Source organism: Castor canadensis, chromosome 16, assembly GCF_047511655.1.
Source record: "Castor canadensis chromosome 16, mCasCan1.hap1v2, whole genome shotgun sequence".
Lineage (NCBI taxonomy): Eukaryota > Metazoa > Chordata > Mammalia > Rodentia > Castoridae > Castor > Castor canadensis.
The window spans coordinates 47,960,264-47,985,838 of record NC_133401.1 but is presented as its reverse complement, the minus strand read 5'-3'; the positions used below and the strand labels follow the sequence as shown (position 1 = coordinate 47,985,838).

The following is a 25,575-nucleotide window of genomic DNA, read 5'->3' as shown; positions in this document are numbered from 1 at the left end:
ATTCGAGAGCATTGTCCACAAAGGGCTATCTCCTAAAGCTACACCACCTACCAGAGGTGCCATGAGTGGCTTTCTTTGTTGTTCGTTTGTCACTTAGAATCACTATTCTGGGTCTTTCATGGTTCCATGAGTTTCAGGATTGTTTTTGTTCTGTTTCTGTGAAGGAAGTCATTTGGTGTTTGATGGGAATCATATTCAATCTGTAGATACCTTTGATGTGGCCATTGTAACAGTATTCATAATTCAATCCATGAACACAGACTATCTTTCCTTTTTTGTGTTCTCTATAATGGCTTTCATCAATACTTTATAATTTTCACATAGAGCTCTTTTACATCCTTGGTTAACTTTACTCAATATTTTATTTTCCTAGCTATTGTGAGATTGCTGTCTTAATTTGTTTTTCAGGAAGTGCATTATTGGTATATAAAATGCTACTGGTTTTGTGTCTGCAATTTTACTGAATTTTATTATCAGTTCTAATGGCTTTTTGATGGAGTATTTAGGTTTTTCTTTGTGTACAATCCTGTCATCTACAAACATGGATAATTGAAGTTCCTTCTTTCTGATTTGGATGACTTTATTTCTTTCTCTTGCCTAACTGCTCTTGTTAAGACTTAATACAGAGTATATTTGAATAAAAGAGGTGAAGGCAGACATCCTTGTCTTATTCCTTACCTTAAATGAAACACTTTCAGCTTTCCTCCAGTCAGTATGATAGTCAGTATGATATTGATTATGGGTGTTTCGTAAGCAGCTGTTAGTACTTTTTTTTTTTTTTTTGCAGTACTGGGGTTTGAACTCAGGGCCTACACCCTGAGTCACTCCACTATCCCTTTTTTGTGATTTTTTTTTTTGAGATAGGGTCTCATGAACCACTTGCCTAGGCTGGCTTTGAACTAAGATCCTCCTGATCTCTGCCTCCTGAGTAGCTAGGATTACAGGCTTGAGCCACCAGCATCCAGCGAGGTGTTAGTATTTTGAGTTATGTTCCTTCTGTGCCTAATTTGTTGGTTTTTTTTTTTACCATAAAGGAATATTGAACCTTATTGAATGCTTCTTCTGCATTTATTGAGATAGTCATATGGTCTTTGACCTTCATTCTGTTGATATATCATATCGTGCTTATTGTTTCACATACATTGAACCATTATTTTTTTGGTCTGGACTAAGTTTGTTTCAAAGTCAGCATAAGAAAATTCTGGTTCCGGAGTGAAGTAAGTTTTCTAATAAGTTCCATCGATTTCATTCCACTCATCAGACACCTACAGGGATCAAACGGTGTGGCATCAGTGACAGAACCTGTATCAGGTCTCAAATTCCACTGTCATGACTGACATTCATTGCAGTAAAGCTACCTTCTTTGTTTAACTAGCCCATAACTCCTAGTCCAGCTCACTCATCAGAATTTCCAGGGTTTGATCTTGTAACAGGTACTTAAGTTGCGTTTTTTTTTTTTTTTTTTGCAGCACTAGGGTTTGAACTCAGGGCCTCATGCTTACTAAGTAGGCGGTCTCATCACTTCAGCCAATCCACTAACCCTTTTTTGTGATGGATTTTTCGAGATAGGGTCTCATGAACTATTTGTCTGACACACTCTCTCTCTCTCCATATATGTATATTTATATATATGTGTATATATATTATTTATTTATTTATTTATTTATTTGCAGTACTGGGACTTGAACTCAGGGCACCAAACCTAGCTAGACCTATTTGCCAGGGCTAGCTTTGAACCATGAGCCTCCTGATCTCTGCCTCCCAAGTAGCTAGGATTATAGGCGTGAGCCACCAGTGTCCAGCTTAAACTGCTTTTCTGAAAAACACTGACTCCTTCCAGAAATTAACTAAAAACACAAGAAAAACTTGGCACCCCTTGCCTCCATTTTGTATCTATGTTCTTTGCTCTGAGCTGTTCCCTCTGTAATCACTTTGCAATCACCTTGGAATCCAGGAAGGACAGACTGATGACATTGTTACAATGAAGGATGAGAGAAACTCCCCCCAAAAAGGGAACAGCAAAACCTCCCCAGGACAGACAACCAGGCAACAATAACTTGCTCATCCTAACCAGATTGCTCCCCTCAAGTGATGACAACTTCTCTCTGGTACTCCTCCCCAAATCAAGTCTGAGATGATCAAACAGGCCACACATGTAACTGGGACTGTTAAACTTGTGCATACCTCCTGCCCCCCGCCATAATTCTTTGTCCATTTAAACCTAAAACTCATGTGTGTCCCTGTTGTAAGAAATATACTCACTTATCCAAACTCAAAGAATGGACTCAGAGACATGTGAAGTGCAGTAGAAGTGAGACCTTAATGGTGGTCTTGCAAGAGTGGGTGTCCAGTAAGCCAGGCACACTCAGAGGTTATGAAAAGCATTTTGTTGCTTGCAAGTAGGTCTCTCCCCCAGTTTCCCATTGGCTGAGTACTATGGAGTGTACGTTCTTTTCCCAATGTCACCTAATTCTTACTGGGTTATTTTAAAATATGCTTCTCTTGAGATTGGTCAAATTTTAGAAGTGCTATCTGCCTTTTTTTGTGGTGAGAAGGTCTCCCAGTGATATATGCCTTTTGGTTCCTACACAGTTTTTAACCTATTTTCTCGTGATTTACCCCTCCCTTCCCTTATCAGTTGCCCTTCCCCCATCATCCACAAGCTGATACACAGGCAAGTAGCCATGGTTGAATGCCTTTGCCTTGAAAATGGACCACCACTAACTTTATTTCTAATACCTGGAAGATGGCTGAAGCCAGGCTGAGTGCTGACTGTACCTCTTTCCATGAGTGACCATGCCACACAGCAAATGTCTTTTCTCTGCCCTTCTCATTACCAACTCTTTCTTTAGCATATAGGTGCGAGTAGCCAGACCGGACAGGCACAACCCGAGGAATTTGGTTCTGGGGCCTAAAACTCTGGTTTCAATATGATTGACTGACTACTGAACACTCTGGGAAATCCACTGTACAGGTATGAACAATCAGAATTCATACAACCCATACAATATGTTGCTCTATTTGGGAAAATTGCAGTAAGAAGCAATTTCCTCCTAGAAATTCCCATGTGGGTACCCTTGGTGAGAAAGCTTTGTGAAATCCTTACAAGAATAAAAGAAGCTTTGAATTGAATCAAACTCACCATAATCCCTAGCAAGCTTCAACAGGAAAGCAGCACTTTCAAAAAGAGGGTGGTGCTACATGGCTTCTAAATGAAGCAACCCTTGGAGACAAACACTCTACTCTTACTGGGTACACGAGCTTCCTGTTGTCAGTTTTGTCACACTTAAGACTGAACATTACACATCCTTCAAAAGTATATCTCACTCAGATCTTGAGATAGCCTGAGAACCCAGACCCTAGGTTTGCATGGGGTTGCCACCAGGAGAACAAAACCTCCAACTTCCCTTTGAGAAAATGTGCAGCCCCCTAGTGCTCTTTTTATGGTCTGGTACTTCCTGTCATGGTGGCTCTTAGGTGTGTTGCTTAGTATGGGAGTTAGATTTTAGAGAAGTAAGAGGTTGTCTGGCAGTCACTCTGGCAACCACCCAGATGCAACGGGTTTTGGCTAGCCTACCTGAAGAGGAACTTCTGGCCTACAGGCTGCATATCCTCAAAATCCTCAAAGGTAAACAAGATTAGGATGGGGCAGAAATTCAGCTAGGTCTACAGGCAGCACACTGGGTAGCAAAGGGGGCACTGGAGGAACTTCAACAGCCTCTTTTAGAGCATCGCCTTCCCGGCATCATGTGTTCACCCATCGAGATGCTCTTGGACCCCATCCTTTTGGGCTTTTATGGAGATTGATAGAACAATAATGTCACCATTTCTAAATCAGTGGCCATTTTACCCTCAGACCTCACTTGAGAAACTCCCAAGGACAAATTCCCATGCTCTAAGACAGCCCACCCCTACCAGAGACTCCCGCACATGCACTAACTTCCTTAACCTCCCCCTTCTATAAAAGCCACTCCTTGCCCAGACTCGGGGCTGCGCCATCTTTCCCCCAGCCAGCCTGGCAGTTTGCCTGCCATTAAACTTTGCTCTATGGACGTGAGACTTTTCTCGTGAGCTTTCTTTGTGAGCAGCATTTTTCCTAACATTTGGTGCCATGATTCAGATCAGGTTGCCCTCCCCAGTACTGACCTTGCTCTTCCAGCCTTCCCCACCCCATCCTTCTCTCTCTCTCTCTCTCTCTCTCAACTCCCATTCCCTTCCTCCGGGATCTGAGCTGCTTTGCTGGGACCCCCGATCCTAGAAAACGCCACTCTCTCACTAGCTCACAGGGAAGTTCCTCCACCCCAGCACACCGCCAACTGCCATCCACCACCGGCCAATCTTCCCTCAAGGTCCTCTCTCTCTCGGTGAGTCCTCCTCACATGCTGAACTCTGGTCTCTCTCTCTCATTTCCTCAAAAACCTAGCTCTAAGTCACAGCTCGCTCTCATCCCTGGGAACCCACTAGGAACTGTGGACGCCCTGTGGTGAAGACGTTCCCTCTGGGTGTTCTACATTTCTCTCTCTCTCCTGAGGACCTGATATCTCTCCTCAGGTCAGGCCTCACCATGGGAGTTGGACCTTCCAAAATTCCTTCAGACTCCCCATTGGGATGTCTCCTGGCCAACCTTGGGCCCCTATACCTCATGCCTGATCTTAAGCCCCGAAAGCTCATTTTTGTCTGTAATCAGGCCTGGCCCCAATATCCACTGGACAATGCATCCAAATGGCCACTTAATGGCACTTTTGATCCCAATATTTTAAGGAATTTTTACAATTTCTGTGAGCATGCTGGTAAATGGAAGGAACTTTCCTATGTCCAATCCTTTCCCTATCTCCGCACCAAACCCTCCCTCGGTATTTTCTGTTCCCTTGTGCAGATTCTATTAGTGTCTAAACTAGTTTCTATATCAACCAAATCCTCTCCCACACCTCCTCCTTCCCCATGTAAGCAGACTTCTTGCGCTGCTCACACTGTCTGCCTCTTTGTATCTTCCTGAGGAACTTTCCCATTATGGAGTTAAACAAGTCACTCCCTGCCAACTCTGCCTCAAGGCGATTCCAGCTCTTGGAGAGTTCATGCTCCCTCTCTGTGGTGCTGAGACCAAGCCTGGGGTTTATTCAGGTATGCCTCATGCTACATTGTGAGAGTCCTGTTTGATTATGTCATCTGACTACTGCTTCTCTTTTCTGTCCTGTCTAATGTCCCTTTTTCCTGAGACTGCGACCAGAGAGTGGAGCTTTTTTTTTTCCTGAAAGTGTTCCAGTACCAGTCAATGGGAGCAACCTAGAGACACAGGTGATGGCTAATCCCTCAGGCCTGTGTCATGCCTCCAGGCTCTGCCTTCTCCTCCCTTAAGATGTCAGCACACATTTTCTGCTTCCTCCATGGTCTCACCATGTGTCCTCTGTCTCTGTCTGCCTTCCCCTCCCTGGGCTCACTGGGACCCTGCCTCCCATGAAAAACCTGCAGCATGGTACCTTATGACTTAAGTTATTCCAACTAGTTTGCCAGGCCTCTCAGTCTAAAGTAACTTTAAATCAGCTGCTAACACAAAACCATTTACAAAAAAACTGCAGCTGCCATGCTAACTCCCTAACTCTGCCCTCACAAGGGGAGGAAGGAAAGCAAATAGGCATGCTCGTGCACAGAGGAAATGTCTACCATAGCTAAAAGAATCCAACACACATCCTAGGCTGCCAGCCACACATGGTGGTGGCTGTGGCCCGCCGGCACTTACCCTAGAATAAAATGCATGCAGAGTACACAGGAAGTGGGGAGGGGTGACGGGCCACAGGATCAGGCCTAGGCAGACAGGGTCACTTGTCCCAGGTGTATGTGTAGGGGGGGAAGGAGTGGTGCCTTGTGCAAGCCCTTCTCCTAGCCCCACCTCACATCTTGGGGCACCAGACCCAGCCCTTGTAAGCCAATTGTTAGCTCAAGGTTATAGTCCCAGAAATAGCACATTACTGTGGTCTCTAAACTTTTCATTTAAAACTTTCTATACTTTCAGCCTCGGCATAAATTTTTCCCTCCAAATATTAACACTAGTTGTCACATATGGTACTGTTATTGACCAGGATGCCCTCTAAATGCCCTTCTCTAACTTTACAAATGATTTATTTCTTTGTTAAAAAGGTAGCCTTTATTAAAGAGGCTGCCTGCTGTTAGCTAAAAGACAGGATCCTAGTGTTTTGTTCTTTCTAGATGGACCTGCCCCATTCTAGTCTTCTGACCTACCTATTAAAACATTAAAAAAATATATTAAAAGCTTTGTACTGAGGCCTGGCTTCGATATGCCTTGGGTGACTAAGAGAAGTAGCCTTCACAGGGTTCCTTAAATTACAACACTATACTCCAATTAGATCTTTTCTGTAAAAGAGAAAAAAGTAAACTGAGATCCCCATACAAATTTTCTTTCATCTCAGATTGGCTCCACAATTACTCTTTAGATATTCAAACACTGGCCATTCTTTGTAAGCCACAGGATAAACATGGAAAGGAGAACCAGAAAAGCCCCTCATCAATGACAAGGCCCACTCCTACTGCTCCACCCTCTGCCCTACCTTCTAAGCCACCCCAATATTCAAAACGTCCTAATGGGTGCTTCCCCCTTCAACAGGTAATGGTAGGAAGAGGGCAAGTCTATGTCCCCTTCCAGCTACCAGATCTAAGGGAAATTTAAAAACATCTAAACAGCTGTACTGATGCCCAGACAAATACATTCAAGCCTTTATCTCTGTGATCCAAACCTTTCAAATGACATGAAAGGATGTTATACTTCTACTAGACCAGACTCTTTCCTCATTAGAAATGCAATGGGTTCTGGCCCAGGCCACTCAGGTTGGAAATGATTACCATTTACAATGAGCCCCAATACTAGTGGCACCTGGAAATGATGGAATAAATGTGCCTACCTACAGGGACACAGGCTGTCCCCTTGACAGATCCACACCAAAAGGGGCTGATGATATGGCTCAAGCAGTAGAGTGCCACTTTACAAGCATAAAGTCCTGAGTTCAAGCCCAGTACAGCCAATGTAAAGAAAAAAAATATTTGGGGCTGAGGAAGTAGCTCAATGGGAGAATGTCTGCTCAGCATGTGCAAAGCCCTGGGTTCAATTCCCCAGCATTACTAAATCAAAAAAAAAATGGTAAAGAAGGTAAATGGCATTAATGTCACTTCAGCCATTTCAAAGTGGAAGAAAGTAGTTTAACCTAGCCCAGATCCCTCATTCTTCAAGTGAGGAGCCCAGAACGGTTCAGAGACCTGCTCTCCAGTGTCAGATGTCAATGTAAAATAACAACTTTGCTTTACAGCAACGCCCTAAAGAAAATCCCCTTACTTTCTTTTTTTTTTACCTGCCCCCACCCCCTCCCTTACCACACACTCTGCCCCCTCCCTCTCCCCCCACCCCCTCAATACCTGGCAGAAACTATTTTCCCCTTATCTCTAATTTTGTTGAAGAGAGAGTATAAGCAATAATAGGAAGGAGCAAGTGTTTTTGCTGGTTAAGGATAGCTATACAGGGAGTTGACTCACATTAATTTCCTGTGTGTGTGTGTGTTACCTTCTAGGTTAATTCTTTTTGATCTAACCTATTCTCTAGTTCTTGGTCCCCTTCACCTATTGGCCTCAGTTGCTTTTATGGTATCTGCTTTAGTTTCTCTGTGTTGGGGGCAACAAATGCTAGCTAATTTTTTAGGTGTCTTACCTATCCTCACCCCTCCCTTGTGTGCTCTTGCTTTGTGTTTGCCCTTGATCTAATGTCCACATATGAGGGAGAACATATGATTTTTGGTCTTTTGGGCCAGACTAACCTCACTCAGAATGATGTTCTCCAATTCCATCCATTTACCAGCAAATGATAACATTTCATTCTTCTTCATGGCTGCATAAAATTCCATTGTGTATAAATACCACATTTTCTTAATCCATTCATCAGTGGTGGGGCATCTTGGCTGTTTCCATCACTTGGCTATTGTGATCTTAAGGAGGCTATCAGAAAACATACCACGATGGACCCAGAGTCACAGGTGACAGAGGTTCTCCTCAAAGATAAATTTCTAACAGCCCCAAATATTTGTAGAAAACTCAGTCTGTGGCCTAAGGAGAAAAGTCATTGGATCAACTAATACAACCAGCCATATCTGTATATTATAACCGGGACATTACTAACAGAGAGAAAGATAAGAGACATGACCTCATTGCTGCCCCCACCCAACTGGGGACTACATCTCCAGTTTGCTACCATGGTGGACAGGAGAGGCACTTCTGCAGAGAATGTTAAGGGAGGACAGCCTGGGAGACAGCCCCACTCCCAAGCAGGACCCTGCCCTCTCTGCAAAGGTAACCACTGGAGGTCTAAGTGCCCCCATCTCCAGATGGAAGGCGAGGTGCCACTTCCTATGGATTGATGGGTCCCAGCCCCCTCAATCCCCTCAATTGAAGTGGTCCACGCTCCACTTCTTGGCATCGATGTTGAGGAGCCTCATGGTAGCCATTATGACAAAAAAACAAAACATCATTTTCCAGCTAGACAGTGGAGCTCATTTCTCTGTTTTACCCTTCTCTCTGGGTCCCCAGTCCAATGACAAAAGTTGTTGTTCAGAGCATATCTGGCCAGCCCCTAGAGTGCTATTTTACCTGACTTCTGGCCTGCTCTTTGGGAAACCTCCTCTTCTGTTACCCTTTCCTCATAGTACCTAAAACTCCAATGTCCCTGCTGGGACAAGATTTACTATCTCAACTAAAAACTCACATTCTCCTCCCCACAGGCAGCTATTTCTGCTGCTCCCTCCTTCAGGAACAAATAGATTCCACAATGTGGACTGATGAGATGAGTGTAGGGTGAGCCTGGACAGCCCTCCCTATTGCAATAAAACTCAAAAATCCCTCACAATTTCCACACCCAAGACAATATCCCCTCCAGTCCCTCTGAGAAACAATAAGGCCTTATGCCTATCATAAATTCCTTAAAAAACAAGGGCTGCTAATTAGTTGCTCCACCCCATATAATAAATTTAAAATTCTTATAAAAGTTAATTTTAAAATACAAGTTACACAGTAAACAACTGAAAAGGATATAGATAGGTAGTGAATGTATTTTTTGAGAAGTTAAAGGAAAAAGAAATGTTTTTGGATGAGAAAGGATTTTGTACAGAAGGGTTTATCCTGAAGATTGTTGCAAATAGGAGGGATAAAGACAAGCCATCGAAGGGTTTAGTATGTTATATGAAGGTCAGAGTAAGTTTTAAAAGTGTATAATAAAAAGCTTCGGTGTGTGATAAAGTTAAAGTTGACTATAATCTAAGAGTTGCCTAAAAGATTTTTAGGGTCATGTCAAACTAATATTCTCTATGTCTATAAAATAACAAAGTTATCTTAATATTGTTCTGCTCTGAGTAACATCTACAAAAAACTGTTACAGAGAAAGATTTTATCAAAAAAATTATTTGTGTTTTCTGCTGATCTTGTCAAGCTTTAAGTACTACTAAATCAGAGTTCATTTGTAGATTTGCTTATGTGTCTTAAATGACCATCTTGTAACAGTGTTATGTTATACTTTATCTAAATATGGTACAAATATTTACGAAGTTAAAAATGTCAATTTATATAAAATAATGAGCTAAAGTTCTCTTTTATCCAAGAGTGTTACATTTAAATCCTGACAGCCCCTGCCTCCCACAGGTCACCTACCTAGGTGTGGCCTTAAAGGGACAGACTCACTCTCTGAGTCATAAATGCATCAACCCAATCTTCCATTTCCCAACCCCCATACCATAAGACAGCTTACAGCTTTCTTGGGAGTTACAGGATTTTGCAGAATTTAGATCCCTAGGTATGCAGTCCCTTAGCAGACACCTTTTTATGCTCCTCCTAGTATTCCTATTTGGGTCTTAAATAATGTATGGCCACCCATTTCTCTTAGGAAACTTGCCTCCAACTGACTCTGCTCCTCTGGCTGACTACCTACCTTATCTTAACCTTCCCAGGGAACTTCTCAGAGAGCATGCAGACCAGATCCTACCCCACCCTATAACAATTTCTGTTAAACCAGGGGCTCTTGTTCTCCTAAAAGGATCTTCTACCCTCTCCATTGGGACTTCGGTGGACCAGCCCTCATCTGGTCATTCTCACAACACCCACTGCTGTCAAGCTCAATGGGATCCCCAGTGGTGGTACCTCTCAAGTAACAGTTAAAAAAATGGAAAAGGGACTTGGAAGTCTCTTGGAATCCTCTAGGGAATAACATTTCACAGTGGTTCTCCTGGCTAATCCCCATCCTAATGCCTATATTTCTTGCTCTCATATTCTTAAGCTTCCTCCCTTGTATCATAAAAACAGTACAAAGATTTCTTTTAGACCACATGTCTGCTATTGCTAATCAAAAGTTTAACCACTTGTACCTCCAGGGATATCAGCCTCTCCAAAACCATCCAGAGGACTGCTATGACGGCCCCCACCAGGACACAGGAGTCTGAGGATCTTGCCCCATGTACTGCTCCTTGCCAGCAGGAAGTAGCTAAGAGGCCGACGCTTCACCCCAATTCCCGATCCTCAGTCCCTACCCCCATCATTGTTAAAGAAAAAAATGGGGGAATGATAAAACAATAATGTCGCCATTTTGTGAATCGGTCAAAATGGCAGCCCCGCCCCTTAACAGAAATTCCCATGCTCTAAGACAGCCCCACCCCTACCAGAGACCACTGCACATGCGCTAACTTCCTTAACCTCCCCCTTCTATAAAAGCCACACCTGGCCCAGGTTCGCTGCTGCACCATCTTTCCCCCAGCCAGCCTGGCAGTTTGGGCCTGCCATTAAACTTTGCTCTATGGATGTGAGCCTTTTCTCGTGGCTTTCTTTGTGAGTGGCATTTTTCCTAACAGAGATATCCTCACAGAGGCATTTGTTTAAATCATTGACCATTGGTGACCAACTCAGCCTCAGCTTCCCCTTTTCTCCCCCAGGGCGGCCTGAAAGCTCCAAACCTCTAATCCCAGGTTGGTTCCCCAGGCAACTGGCCCCATTCTTAGGTGGTTTCCAAAGTCACATCATTAATATAAACTCAGATATGGTTGAGAGGGGCTTCTTGTTTTTTGGTACTGGGGTTTGAACTCAGAGCCTATAACTTGAGCCACTCCACCAGGCCTTTGTTTTGGGGGGCAGGGGGTTTCAAGATAAGGTCTCTGAAACTATTTGCCTGGGCTGACTTTGAACTATGAGCCTCCTGATCTCTGCCTCCTGAGTAGTTAGGATTTACAGGTGAGCACCACTGGCACTGGGCTGAGAGGGGCTTCTTATGAATAACAAAAGGTAACCTTTCCACTTTATTTACTCTATTACTTAAAAAATTCCTACGGTTGTAGGGGCTGTATGCCAGTATCATGAAGACAAAATATACATTTCATGTTATATCATAGTATCACAGTGTGATAAACCATTTAAAATGAAAAATTGTTTGTCTGCTCTAGTTTTAAGAAAAAATAAAAACTCACTTTCTATCTCTTCCCAAGCCTGGGAAAGGTTTCCTGTGTTGGGCCAACTTGTAAAAGACAATAAACTAGCAGTGCTTTTGACACTAGCCGTGTCAGCCAGCAGGTAAGACTTGCTCCCAAGGAGCTTGGGTCTGGTTTTAGGCTGAGAACTACCCAAGCATTTCATTCACCTCTGGCTCTCACTTGTGGTAGAGAGACCTCTTTGCTTGATAAGACTTGTTTCCTTAAGTAAGGTTGATCACAAGGCTGTCTCTACAGCCTTGGAAAGGGAACCTTCCATCTGGGTATTATTTACTAGTTTGTTTTATTCTGCCATACACTAAAATTATTTACCAGAAGCTGCTAGAGGCTCACATAATCTCTGATCAGAAGATTCCCAAGTTCTTTGTACCCGGCATGGAAGAATCCAGGCAGAACACATGGATGTAGTAAGGGAGGTAACAGAGTTTGTTAAAGGTAAGTTAAGGCATCACAAAAAGCAATGGTGGCCCCACCCCAGGTGGTCTAGGTGGGTGGAGAAGCAAGAAGCAGAGAGCGTTCTCTGTTTCAGGGCCTTTTAAACTGCAGATAACCTGTGATGGGGGAAAGATTTGGGTGGTGCCTGAGCACCAATAATCAGGGAATGGGGAGGGGTTTGGGTGGTGGCTGGGCCAGACTGATGGGTCAGGCTAGGATATAATCAGTATTCACGTTTTTATCTGAGGGATAAGGGGGGGTGGAATCACCCTAAAATTTCTTGTCTTAATTGCAATTACAATTTACAACAGCAAAAGATAGCACTGGGCTGAGATAAGGATTTTAGCATGGAATGTGGATAAGTTATATGGGGTCTGAAATGTCCCATGGCATCTTTCCCTATTTTAATTTGTCTCTGTCTCAAAGCTAGGTGCTGAACAAATCTTTCTGGGGATTTTGAACTCATGGTTATGTCCTGCTTTATAAATATTTGTGTATTTCTCTCCCTTTCTAAGTTACTTCTCAAGGACAAAATCTTTGTCTCCTTCTGGAACACCTTCTATGGAGCTGGGTACAGAGGAAGGCAGTATCCTTGTGACAGGTTTTGGCTTTAGACAAATTGAGGGTAGAAATATGACTTAATCGCCAATTAGCTATCTGACTGTTGACATCGTTGCATATCTGCAAAACAAGGGCAAGGCCCCTCCCCCTCCTTCTCCTTCCTTTCCCGTCTCCCATTTTTCTTTAATACTTGCTGAGCATGTAATAAGTGCCAGACACCATGGAATACAAGATACTGAATAACAGGAATATTCTTGGTTCTCCTGAAACTGTTAGATTAAAAAGGATGATAGAAATGAGTATAAGAATGAAATATGACATGAGGTAGATAGGAAGATAGGTGGAGGGGACTGGATAGCTGTTTAATACATGAACGCTGACAGGGAGAGGTAAAGGGAATGGGGCTCTTTTAAAAATATGTAATTGTTACCAATGAAAGAGTAAGAGAAAAAAATCAAAGAAAAAACAGAGTTAAGAAAGTAATTGAGCCAGGCACTGGTAGCTCACACCTGTAATCCTAGCTACTCAGGAGGCAGAGATCAGAAGGATCGTGGTTGGAAGCCAGTCCAATGCAAGTAATTCGTGAGACCCTATCTTGAAAAATACCCAACAAAGAAAGGACTGGTGGAGTGGCTTAAGTGGTAAAGCGCCTGTGTAGCAAGTGTGAGACCCTGAGTTCAAATCCCAGAACTACTAGAAAAAAAAGGAAATGAAAAAGCAATTATGAGAAAGAAAAGTTTAAAAAGGAGACATGGAGGAGTTGAACTCAAGTATGATATATTTAATATATTGTAAGAACTTTTGTAAATGTCATAATGTACCCCCACCCAGCACAACAATAAAAAAATCAAAAAATAAAAAAGAAGAAAAGGGGGAAGGGAAGAGCACTGGCAGGACTTTGAGTAGGCCAGCTGAGGAACAGGATTAAGACTTAATGGTATCTCTTTGTTTTTGCTGGAAATATGGTTAGCAAGTCTCACATACTCTCAACTTACTCATCACAGATCCCATAAGCCACCTTTTCCATCCTCTTAGCTTACAATGTAGTGACTGATGAAAAGAGACAGGAGAAACCAAAGATAACTCAGAGGCTGTGAGCTTGTATGGCTAGAATAATAATGATACCATTCGCAGAAGTAGAAAACTTGGCATAGCAATTGGTTAGGTCTCAAATCTGGTTTGAAACTTGTGTAATAACTTGTCCAAGTGGAGAAAACGCTTGGCAAGTTGGAGGTTGGAATGCAAATTGAGAAAATGTCTCTTTGGAAAAGCACAATTGAAGAATACACAAGGACCCACAAAACTTGAATTTTCCAAAGGGAAAGGACAGGAACACAGATAGGCCACCTTTTGAGTAAATTCTGATCTTGACGGCCATCAGTTAAGTGATAATTAGATTCCTTCACACGACAGTCAATGGGGAGCTGAAAACAAAGGGAACAGGAGTTGCAGGTAGAGGAAGAGCAAAAAGAATACTGGATCAGCAAACCCAAAAGAGAAGAAAATTTCACATGACCAGTGATGGTAAGTGATAATGTGGACAGATGAAAGATGAGGACAAAGGAAGAACCATTGAATTCACAGATGAATGTGGTGATGTTTAGGAACTGTTTCAGTGAGATGGTGGAAGTGGACATCAGCTGGTGAGGATGAGTGAACAATCTAGAGTGGAGACTCCCGGTAGAGTCCTCCAGTCTGGGAACTGCATTAGAGACACAGAACCCTACTGAATCCAAATTGGCTTCTAACTCAGTTTCCCGGGTGGTTCACAGCTACACAAGTCTGGTAAACACTGTTGTAGAGTGTTCAGGGTGATGAGTAGGGAGAGAAAGTTGACAAGAATAGTAACTTGAAGTGATTGCATAACAAGAAGAATTTTTCAGATAGGTATGTTCAGATATTCAGTTAGAAAGGGAGGCACAGAAGAAGGGGAAAACATTCAGAAGGAGGCAAGAGAGTTGATGGAGAAAGGAAGTGGGTAGAGTCAGGAGACTGGGTGGTGCTAAGAGTCAGTCAGATAAGGAGGGGGATACAGGAGGTGAAGTGAAGACCAAAAAATTCGGAAGCGGTGAAGGAGATGTGGTCATAGGAACTGGAAGGCAGGTGATTGTTCCTTACAGGTTGCATGGCCTGAAGGACAGGGGCTGAATGGCTCTTCAATTTTTGGATCATCCAAACACAGTATTGCACCTGAGTAGTGATTCATGGAAGGAAACAGGTGAGGAGGTTTATTGCCTGATTTGGGATTTCTGGGGCACTTAAAAAAAAAATTCCCAAAGCCATTTTTTGTATCTTGTCAAATGGCTTTATTACATCTCAAGTCACATTTTACTTTATTTTTATTTATTTTTGGCAGCACTGGGGTTTGAACTTAGGACCTCATGCTAGCAGGCACTCTGATTGCTTGAGCCATTCTGCCAGCCCTCAAGTCGTAATTTAGAATAATATTTTTGTCACTTGTGACTTCTTTTGAGTGGAAGATCATACCAAAATTAAGGTTTCAGGCAATTGATATGCCTTCAGCTTTCAAGTCTTGTACATTTGTGGGTTATTACCTGCAAGTTTGCTTTGCAGGTTAACAAAAGAAATGAAAAAAAGGTACAGGGTAAAAAGAACTCTGATGAGTTATTTTTTGGAAAATAAAAACAACTTTTCTTTTCTTCCCTTTTGGTAAGCCTAGGTGTACTACCTAATTAAAGTATGTGTGTGTTCAAGATGTTACAAAAGCCAGAGTTCAAAAGCATCTGTAATGATTCTGTGGATGTGACAGGAAGGCAAGAAAGTTAAAACAACTTGCAGGCCAGCTCAACTGCTTAATGATGTCCAAAGGAAAACCACAAAGACCTTTCATTACAAAAATGGCTGACGTCCACTGAAAAATTCACTTAAGAGGAGCGAGACACATCACAAGAACTTGTAAGGAACACAGTCATTCTTCCTTTACCTTTTTCTCTCACTCTTAAAATCAAGAACAATCTTTAATCCAGAGCTTTTTAAAAAATATGAAGTTTCTTGTGTCTCCCTGCTGGCCCATGTTTACATATGTGTGGGAGAAGGCATGGTTGGTTATTGGGAACTGGGTGTTCCATAGTAGACAGGAGAACCTGCTAAAAGTGCAGGAAAAGTACAGAAGGAAGAGGTTTTGTACACCAATGAGGAATTTCTCCTGTTTCATAAGATCACCCTAAATTAAGTTTTCCTCCAACTTTTGTGACTTTAGTACTCAAGTTATATGAATATTCCAGTAGTTACTCAATAGCTTGTTTTAAAATAGTTCTAACTTTTTAAAACTGTTTTTGTTCTTTTTAGTGGTTCTGGGGTTTGAACTCAGGGCTCTACCACTTGAGCCACACTTCCATCCAAAATAGCTCTAATTTTTTTACTCACAGTTTTAATTTTTACTAACATAAAAACTCTAATACTTGCATTTAAGAAAAAATTCTAATACTCACTCCCTCCCCCTTTTTTCTTGTTTACTTTAACTGATTGTGAAATACAATGGAGGCGTAATGTACTCTGTAGAGACTATGCAGGATTAGAGGTTTTTTTAATCCAGTACAAATGTAGACAGTTGATTGAAATATCTCCAGAACCCCACTCTGTTTCTCAAACAAATATTCATGCCCTGTCTACTTCAAAGTCACAGTGCTCCCAGCTATTTTTATTTGACCACTAATCTGGTTTGATGCAATTTCACAGTTGAGATTTTTACATGAGTTGAAGTTGAGAAATCTTAACTCCTCATGTACTTGATTTCAGTTTAAAATATTCTTAGGCAAATAAGCTGCAGAAACAAAAATTCACGTGAAGCGTAGAAAGTCTGAGAGATAGCTGCTATATCAACCACCTTTGATGCTCCCGGTGGTATTAGGAATGGTGCTCCTGTCTACACTTGACCAATGTCTCTTTGCTGGTGCCACCCAGATCTTTTCCTCAGGGGAGTTTCTATAAACACTATGTCTTCTTATTCAAGTGGAAAATTCCTGTCCTTTTCCTGTGCCAGTTGGTAGGTGGGGTTTCAAACATTAGTAACTACTTATTGCATTGGAATTCTGCCGAGACCAAAAAGCATGTCTTCTACACCCCAAACTTATTTCTTTTTAATGGTCTGGTTGAAAGTTAGAACCTGTGTGGACTAGGATGGCAGTAGCAGGGTCTTAACAAATTCTGGTACTCTTAATCATTGTGCTAGAGAACAACTTGCTGGTATCTGTCACCCTCAGCTTTGAGCAGCTAAGCAAACACCACTCATTTCTGGGGTCCAGAATTCAGGTACTTCTCACCTTGCCAGTGGAGTGGCTGCACTGTGGTGTGGTGAGCAGACATCTTGTTGTCAGCATACCATGTCTATGAGTGACTCCTAGAAGGGAGGGTGGCAGCATTTGAGGTCTCTCTTAGAGATTCTAGCCAAGGTTTGCAAAGTCACAGGTCAACAGGGAACAGAAGAGTGATGTAACTGGGTGAGGCAGGCAGATGGAGACCTGAACTAGAAAACTCTTGCCTGATTATAAAGGCCCCAACTTGGTTTAAAGCAGCCAATCCCTTTCAGCTACATTGCATTCTTGTTATACAGGAGCAGGGCTCTATGTTGCCAGATCTTGGGATTTGTCTAGACAAGTTAGATATTCACATAAAATCTATTTACTATAAACACTTGGCAAAAAATTCATGAAATATTGTCAGTACTTTGTCAAATGTTCAAAAATATTTTACCTTCTTCAATGCTTTGTGGAAGAATTTCTCTGTGAGGATTTCCCTGACGCCCCATTTCAACTGCCAACCTTACCCTACCTTGACACCTCCTTATTCTCCCCTTTCTCCAAGAATTTGACTGCTATCTGGTAGCAGGACCTTTTATGTGATTATTCCTCTTGGATATCTAGTGCCAAGAACAGTGTTTGATCCACAGAAGGTGGTTGAGATTATTACTGAATGAAGATTGAATAAAGGAATAAAAGAATGACCTGTTCCTGAGCAGGCCAACTGTAAGATGAGTGAGACTCCTAGAGTGCAAAGTTTGTATGACCTTGGGAATGAGCACCCCACATTTTGTGTCCTGGTTACCTTCTTCCCTCATCTCACCAAGATGATACAGTTGTCATAGTGGCCTTACCCCTAAGAATGAGAGAGAGAGGGAAAAAGGATTAGGAAGTTCAAAAGCTAATGTGTTACTGTTATTTAAAAATTTATAATCCGGGAGAAATGAACCAAGCCTTGTATGCACATATGAATAATAAAAGAAAAAAAAATTTATAATCCAATGAATCTCTAAGATGCCTTATCAATATATAAATGATAGTGACCAAAGATGGCACAGAAAACTTCAGTTAGAATGTAGACCACTTTCTGGGGTTAGAAATTTAAGTTCATGCTCTCTTCTACATTGTTATGTAGAAAAATGTAAACCATGTTGAACTCAGGAAAAATTTTCATCTGCAAGGAGAGGCAGAATTTATTTTAATTCTAGGCATGGGATAACCAAAGTTGAGAGATGCCTGTTTATTAAAAAACCACCAAATTATGGAACAAATTGAAAAAAGAATTAATGTCTGTAGAAAAGTTATCATAATCCATTCAAATTGAAATCAAAATAAAATTTTAAATGAAAAGCAATCTAATTACCAGAAGTTTTCAGGGATTGTAACAAAGAACAGCCAACATCTTTCATGTATAATTAGTCATCTGTTTCATGGCATCTGCATATGAGTATTTAACAAACCTCAGATAGAGAATACTTGAAAAAATTGCATCAGTAGCTGGGTTATGGAGGCTCATGTCTGTATCCAACTTACTCAGGAGGCAGAGATCAGGATGATCGTGGTTCTAAAGCAGCCTGGACAAATGGTTTGTGAGACCCTATCTCAAAAATACCCAACACACAAAACAGGGATGGCGGAGTGGTTCAAGTGGTAGAATGCTTGCCTAGCAATTGTGAGGTCCTTAGTTCAAACTCCAGTACCACCCCCAAAAAAAATTTGCATCAGTATTTAACATTCACAGACATTTTCTGGTCATTTCCCTAAACAAGACAGTACAGCAAGCATTTACATAATGTTTATATTGTATTAAATATTATAGATAACCTAGAGATGATTTAAAGTGTACAAATGGGTATGTGTAGGTTATCTGCAAATGCTACACCATTTTATCAAAGGACTTGAGAATCTGTGGATTTGGGGATCTATGAAGAGTGGGGTCTGGGACCAATCTTCACAGATACTTGTTTTACTTGCTGGAAAGCATTCTTATCTACCAAGTCTGTAATATATAGGAATAACGTAATGGCAAGTGTTCTAGGTTGTTAAATGAGAAATTCCAGCTAAGGCTCGGGGATGTGAGAGCTGTCAGATGCCAAGGCAGGCAGTGAAGCAGATCGGATTGCAAGCTCTTAAAAAAGTTGCTGGGGAACTGGTTTCTCAAGCAGAGTTGCAGTGGACAATGTCAAAGGAACTTCTCAAGAACCCACAAAAGTCCTGTGGGAGAATCAGTTTTAAATATCTGCCCTGCCTGGCATGGTGTGCAGGTCCTTTAGACCTTAACACGAGTGAAGGGAGAACTTTCTGTACCTCTCTCCTCCTTGCTCCCTCCCACCCTGGGCGTCTGGGAGTCTTGCTAAGCAGACTAGGGAGGAGAAGTGGAGAGAGACAAAAAGAAAGGCCACCACCACTCTTTCTGAAAACTGCCCTTACTAGGGGAAGAGAAAGATTTAACTCTAAGTCAGAGAAAGAGTTTTGCATATTCCATGGGACCAGACACTCACACTATCAGATGGAGATTGTGATATTAAGTGCCCTGGGACCATTTCCTAAGAGTGAGCAGAAAAGTCACAGGATGTACTGGATTCATTCAAAGGAAGCAAATTTGAAAGGGAAAGTGGGAGAGAACACTCAAATTTCTTTCCAATTGTATCTCGTGAGTGAGTTTGTTCAATGTTCTGACTGTCCAGGCTAAAGCAGACCTGCAGTGATCCTATTGTTGAATTTTCTGCAATTATCGTTGGATTTTCTAGAAGACTTGCTTATATGAAGAATAGCTATTTGCTTAATGAAACTGAAAAGAAAATATAATGAGGTACAGTCAGAGGTACATTATATGGCTGTGTGATAACAGGGAGTGAAGGAGTTCAGAGCAAGAGCCTTGGAGGGAAAAATGCAGTCAACTGTCCTGGGACCAAGGGCTGTGTATTTGCCTTCCTTGAGATCTGTGCCTCATCAGTTACAAAAGATAATAAGAGTCTCACTTACAAAATAGAATCCATCCCTCCTAGTTCATCTCATTCAATCCAGATGTTGTAAAACAAGATACGGAAGCACAATTAAACCATAATAAGTAAGATAACGAGAAATAAATTGTTGAATAAGGAAAGTCAGTGGAAGGCATGTGGCATTAGAAGGCAGATGTCAGATCTCCCACTTATGGTTCTGGGCATCTCATAGTATAGCTGTTAATACAGCTCTTAGGATGATTGGGAGTATTGAATGAGATCCTATATGTAAATAAAGTCACTTACACAACTTGCACTATAGACAGTATTCAACAAATGAAAGGTGTTGTTATTAAAGTAAATGCTAAAAGACATCATCTGTATTGAAAAAAAACACTGTCACTGTGTTACTTATTTACATTATTATTGTACAATGGCATGCTTATAAACATCATTGCACAAAATTGTAGCAAATGTATTTACTTAGTGTAATTTGTTTGCCTAACATGCATATTACAAGGAAGCATATGACAGAAGATTCATGTGAGAGTCAAGAGAGGACCCACATATGGCCTGTTTTCAGTTTTATTTTAAACTCTAAAAATACATTTGGAGGGTTTCAATAAAAACTTCAAAGTGTCTTAAGATTAGGAGGGCTGCCCTCTCCTCATCTCCTCCACCACATTCATGAGATGTGAGTTATGAAGTGAGTTATTTTTCCTACCCCTCAGTCTCTCAAAAGAAAAGACTAGTTTGTTTTAGGGTAATAGAATCTCAACCTGACACAGCTGAATAATGACTCCCAGTGCATATAGTCTGGTAACTTTCTTTTGTATTATGCCATCATAGCAAATATTTAAAGGACCTGGCAAACCAAATTGGGCTGATTTCCCAGAGTCCTGGGGGTGATGGGAAGCTTTGAAAGAAAAAGAATGCCTGTCATTCTTAGGAGTCTCAACAAGACATAGCTTAATTTGTGGCAATATAAGATAGGTATCACCAAAGCATATGGTTAGTAGTGTCCATGCCATCAACCAGTAAGAATAGATGATCAAGTTCCAGCCGTCCCTCAGCCAGTAAAAAGTTCTGATTTTGATGCTGGTTATATCATATATTTGATGGTGGTGGATTACTCATGAGTGCAACACACCTGTTTTTAAGTTTCTGATTTCCAATATTCATTCCTTTGTGCAGTTGAACTGCTTTGTGACTGTTCTCTGTTACTGGAGCTCAGAGTTTGGGTCCCTCAGGGAAAGGCTGGTGCACCCATGAGCTGGGAGCAGGGATCCTTTGAGGATGAAATAGCAGGATGTATACTTTTTGAATTTTATTTTCTGCTACCCCTACTGTATCTTGATTGTAGAAGTGGTTTCATGTGGTTGATTATGGTGATGGCTATATTTGTTAAAGCTCATTGACCTTCATGGGTATGCACTTTGTATATATTTATATCTCAATCAAATTGATTAAAAATCATCTTTCTCCAGTTAGTTTAATGAAAAGTAATAACTGACATTTACATAGAAAAATCAAAGTAACAACAACAAAAATCCCATTGGTGGTTCCCATTGATGTAAAAGATCAATTTTACACTACTAAAGATGATATTTAAAGCTCTATACTGTGTGGTCCAACTACATTCAGCACTGTTTTAACCTGATGTGTGTTGTAGACCCTTTTAGTACCTCAGTGAAATTTGTGGATCCCTTTTTAGAATGTGGTTGTTAAATATATAGAATAAAATGCATAGTAGTAAAACAGAAACCAAGGATAAGGAAATTTTATCAAAATACTTAAAAACTCAGTGATATGTTACTCCTTTATTAACCATTTAAATAACTAGATCTAGCAAAACTCTAATAACTATCAAAATTTCGAAGTAGTGATGAGTCTATGTGGTCATTTACAATAACTAGAACAACTATAATGTGCAATAAAAAAAAACTTGTGATGTTTTTGTTGGTGACAAGGTCACAAATACTGGTGATACTTTTGTGATTTTTGTTTCACATCTAAAATGCAAGGAAGTGTTAAATTTGAGTCAGAGATTAGTGAAAATAATGGTGCATTGTATTTTGCATCTGAGTTCAACCCTCCTCCACGCAGCTTTCTTCCATTCCCTCTCCTGTTTATTCTCTAGTGAGTGATTTTTAACTAGTGTAAGCCCCAAGACACGTCTTAGTGTGGGTGTCACCCATCCTAAAACCTGCAGAGACACCAGTAGTATGAATGTGCGGAGGGCAGGTAAGTCAGAAGGTTGAGAGTAATGAGTAACACAGGGCCCATGTCCTTCCTCAAGGGATCAAAGATAACACTAGTTTCTTAAAAAAACGCACAATAAGGTACCAGTCCAGAGCTGGTCAGCATGCAACCAGGGTTTAATCAACTGGAATGAACTGCCCGTTCCCCCTACGCCCTGCCCACCATCTCCATAGAGCCTCCTTTATGCAGAAAGTCCTTCCTGCTAATCTTTTTGAATCAAAACACAGCTAGTTCTGAAGCTGGCATTTCCTGCTTCCCCAGCTGGAAACCATCTGGTCCTTTTCTGTGCTCCCAGAGAACTTGGTTCAAATGTGTCTTTGTTTTATTTGTTTGCGCATAGGCCACATTTTGCCTTGTGTGGTGTTTGTTGATGCATACATTTCTCTAATTGATTTCCAGCTCCTGGCGGGCAATATACCACATTTCTCTTTGCATCTCCCAAAGCATCTCTGGGCTGGGGAGACACAGTGCTGTGGGGTCCCAGCAGAGTCAGACTGACAGTGTTGAGCCACCTCTGCCTCCCACCCCTCTGCCTCATGTCTTTCTCTCATGCAGATGAGTTTTAATTCTTCAATCACTAGAAATAAAGGCCTGGCATAACTTTTCTTTCATCAAAAGCCTCATACTATAGCCACAAACCTCCCAGCCAGAAAAGTACTTGATGTCATATAAAGTCTTCCTCAAGGAAGGGACACTCACTCATGTAATCCCTCATTTTCTCAAAAATCTAGTGAGAGTTTACTATATGATATACATCAAATCAGAGCTGGTGGCATATGCAGACCATGATACATGTTTGTGATTTTTTTTCTTAGCTGCCTAGAGACAAGGAGATTAATGTCTCTTTATGAAGGGCACTCAATCCTTCTTATGATGTGGAGTTGCCCGAGTAGCATTCTATTAATATGGTCAGTCAGCAGTGCCCACGGCCCCTCAGAATAACAGTAGCTGTGAACTCCTTGTCTGCCAGGCAGTTACATTTAAAGACATTAAAATCTTGCTTTGTAAAATTCCTCCTAATGTGACCTAGGATAAATTGCAGAAGATTTCTGAGTCTCAACTTTGTCATCTGTAAAATATAGATTGTAATATCACCTATCTCTTAGAGTTCCTGCAGACCATGGTTTGAGCATGAGTAGTGGCCTCCAGAAGGCTATATGTAAAGGCTTGGTCCGGGCTGGTGGTGTTGGGAGGTTATGTGGGCCTCTAAGAGGTAGCACATGGTAGGAGATCTTAGGTCACTGGAGGCATGTCCCTGAAGCAGTGCTCTGTGGATGATGAAACTGTTAGCTAAAACAAGATACCTCCCAAATATCTATTTCTTATTGAACACTTGCCTTGTGGGTTAGACATTACAGATATAAGTTGAACAAAACATAGCTTTATCTTCAAAGAACTCATAATACAATATAATGTTTTCCAATCTGTGGAATGGAGATTCCTTGGAGAGATTTTGCCAAGGACAAAAGTTATTGGGCTAAATAAACAATCTGCCTCAGACACACAGACTTTATTTAAAAAGCACATGCAGTTACTTCGGAATTCATAAATGTGAAAGTCATTTAAAAGAACTCTTTATTTCATATTTTTATCCTTACTTATCATCCCAGTCAATATTGAGGCACCAAATGTGACCATGCAGCAGCATGACCCACACCCCAACATTGTATGGAGGATGTTAAAATAGCTTCTTATTCAAATTGGTTGGATCTACTGGTTGAGTAGACAGTATCGTCTGGGACAAACCCAAGTAATCATTTCTGTTTGGAGATGGAGGAAATTCTGGTCAAAGAGTTTCTTGGTGCTCCCAAAAAAGGTTGGACACTGATTTTGTCTGCTTTGGTTACAATAACAGAATACCACAAACTGGGTAATTTGGAAAGAAAATAAATTTATTTCTCATAGTTTTGGAGGCTGAGAAGTCCATTATCAAGATGGCCACATCTGGTGAGGGCCTTTATTGAGCCACATCCGACGGCAGAAGGGGAAGAGAGTTTGAGAGCAAGAGAGAGAAAAAGGGGACCCAATTCATCCTTTTTTATAAAGAACCCACTTCACCAATCACTAACCCCCTCGTGTGATAATAGCATTAATCCATGTAGAGGACAGAACCGCAATGACCTAATCACCTCCTAACAGTTCCAACTCTCAACATTGTTTTATTCGGGATTAACTTTCCAACACATGGACTCTGGGAGACACATTTAAACCATAGCAGAAACTCCTCACAAAGAAAGAGGAAGGAGAGGAATACTTCCAAATAGGGCTTCTGTTAAGAAGCAAACTTACTACTGTTCCACGGATCCAGCTGAAGTAGGAGGAGATCTACTTTCCAAGATTGGGGTGCAGTCAACCTATGGTTGCTAACAGAGCCTGTACTTCTGTGGATGCCTCATGGATGGAAGTACTGACAGAGGTCTTACCAAAGAGACAGAGGCTGCAGAGAGGCATTTAGCTCCCTTCTCTCTGCTATCGTTTGGACACTATAGAAGTTATGGAATTCTTCCTGACCATATAGTTGCTAACTAGTGTATAAATTCTTTAGATCTCTTCTTGTAATTGGTGGTCATTTGTTGGGGGGGAAAGCCTGGGTGAACTGGATTTTGGCCCCTGATTCAGTTTGAACTTTTTGGTTGGCATCCATCCTTGGCAAACTCTTTAAAACACTGCAGTGACATTTCTGGAAAATCACTAGGGATGATTGCCAACACTAATAAACTCATACCAGCAGAGACTGGCTATGAGAGAAACTCCTGCCTTATTCTCAAAAGCCCCATACCTTAAAATTATTGTGGTGCTATGTTCCTTCATAAGTGAGATCAGTAATATTTACATTGTGGCCCAGAGTGGAAAGTTAGTACCTTTGCTGCAAAAGGTTTTGGTGGTCTTTTGGTAGGTATAGCATTCTCAAGCAACTTGGTGATCTCCAGGAAAAAAAGAAATTTGCTGATGGGTATGGAGGCTCACAGTTGTAATCCTACTGACTTGGTAGACTGAAATCAGGAGGATTGTGGTTTGAGGTCAGCCTGGGCAAAAAATTTGTGAGGCCCCATCTCAACCCATGACTGAACTTGGTGGCAGGTACCTGTCATACCAGCTATGTTGGGGAAGCACAAATAGGAGAATCACAGTCCAGGCTAGCTTGGGCATAAAGTGAGACCCTAATCTCAAAAATAACCAACACAGAAAAGGCTACTGGAGTGACTCAAGTGCAGTGCCTGTCTAACAAGCATTAGACCCTGAGTTCAAACTTCAGTACTGTGAAAAAAAAAAAAGAAAAAAAGAAATCTGCTTGCTTTGCATTTTGTTTGATTTTTGCTTTTCTTATCTGGAACTACTCTTTGGTTACTCTTCAGGAAAAGATAATAATTCAGTACCAGGCCAAGTTTATTGACCCACAGATAACACACACGCAGATCAAGTTTGATTTATGAAAACAATGATTAAAATAGTGCTCCCTTATTTGCAGGGGATTTATTCCAAGACTCCCAGCACTTGCATGAAAGTGTGGATAGTACAGAATCCTACATATGCTGTTTTTTCTGATACATACAAACTCAAACTTACTGTCTTTTCTATTTAACAAAGTATTTATCC

The 25,575-nt window shown here is 41.3% G+C and overlaps 1 long non-coding RNA gene and 1 pseudogene across 1 annotated transcript in view; both read right to left on the bottom strand.

Annotated features, from left to right (window-relative positions):
• Positions 1-25,575, bottom strand: part of LOC141418087 (uncharacterized) — a 115,049-nt gene that overhangs the window by 15,756 nt on the left and 73,718 nt on the right. The gene's annotated exons all lie outside the window — the stretch shown is intronic.
• LOC109691518 (S-adenosylmethionine decarboxylase proenzyme-like) lies at positions 1,134-5,009 on the bottom strand (annotated as a pseudogene).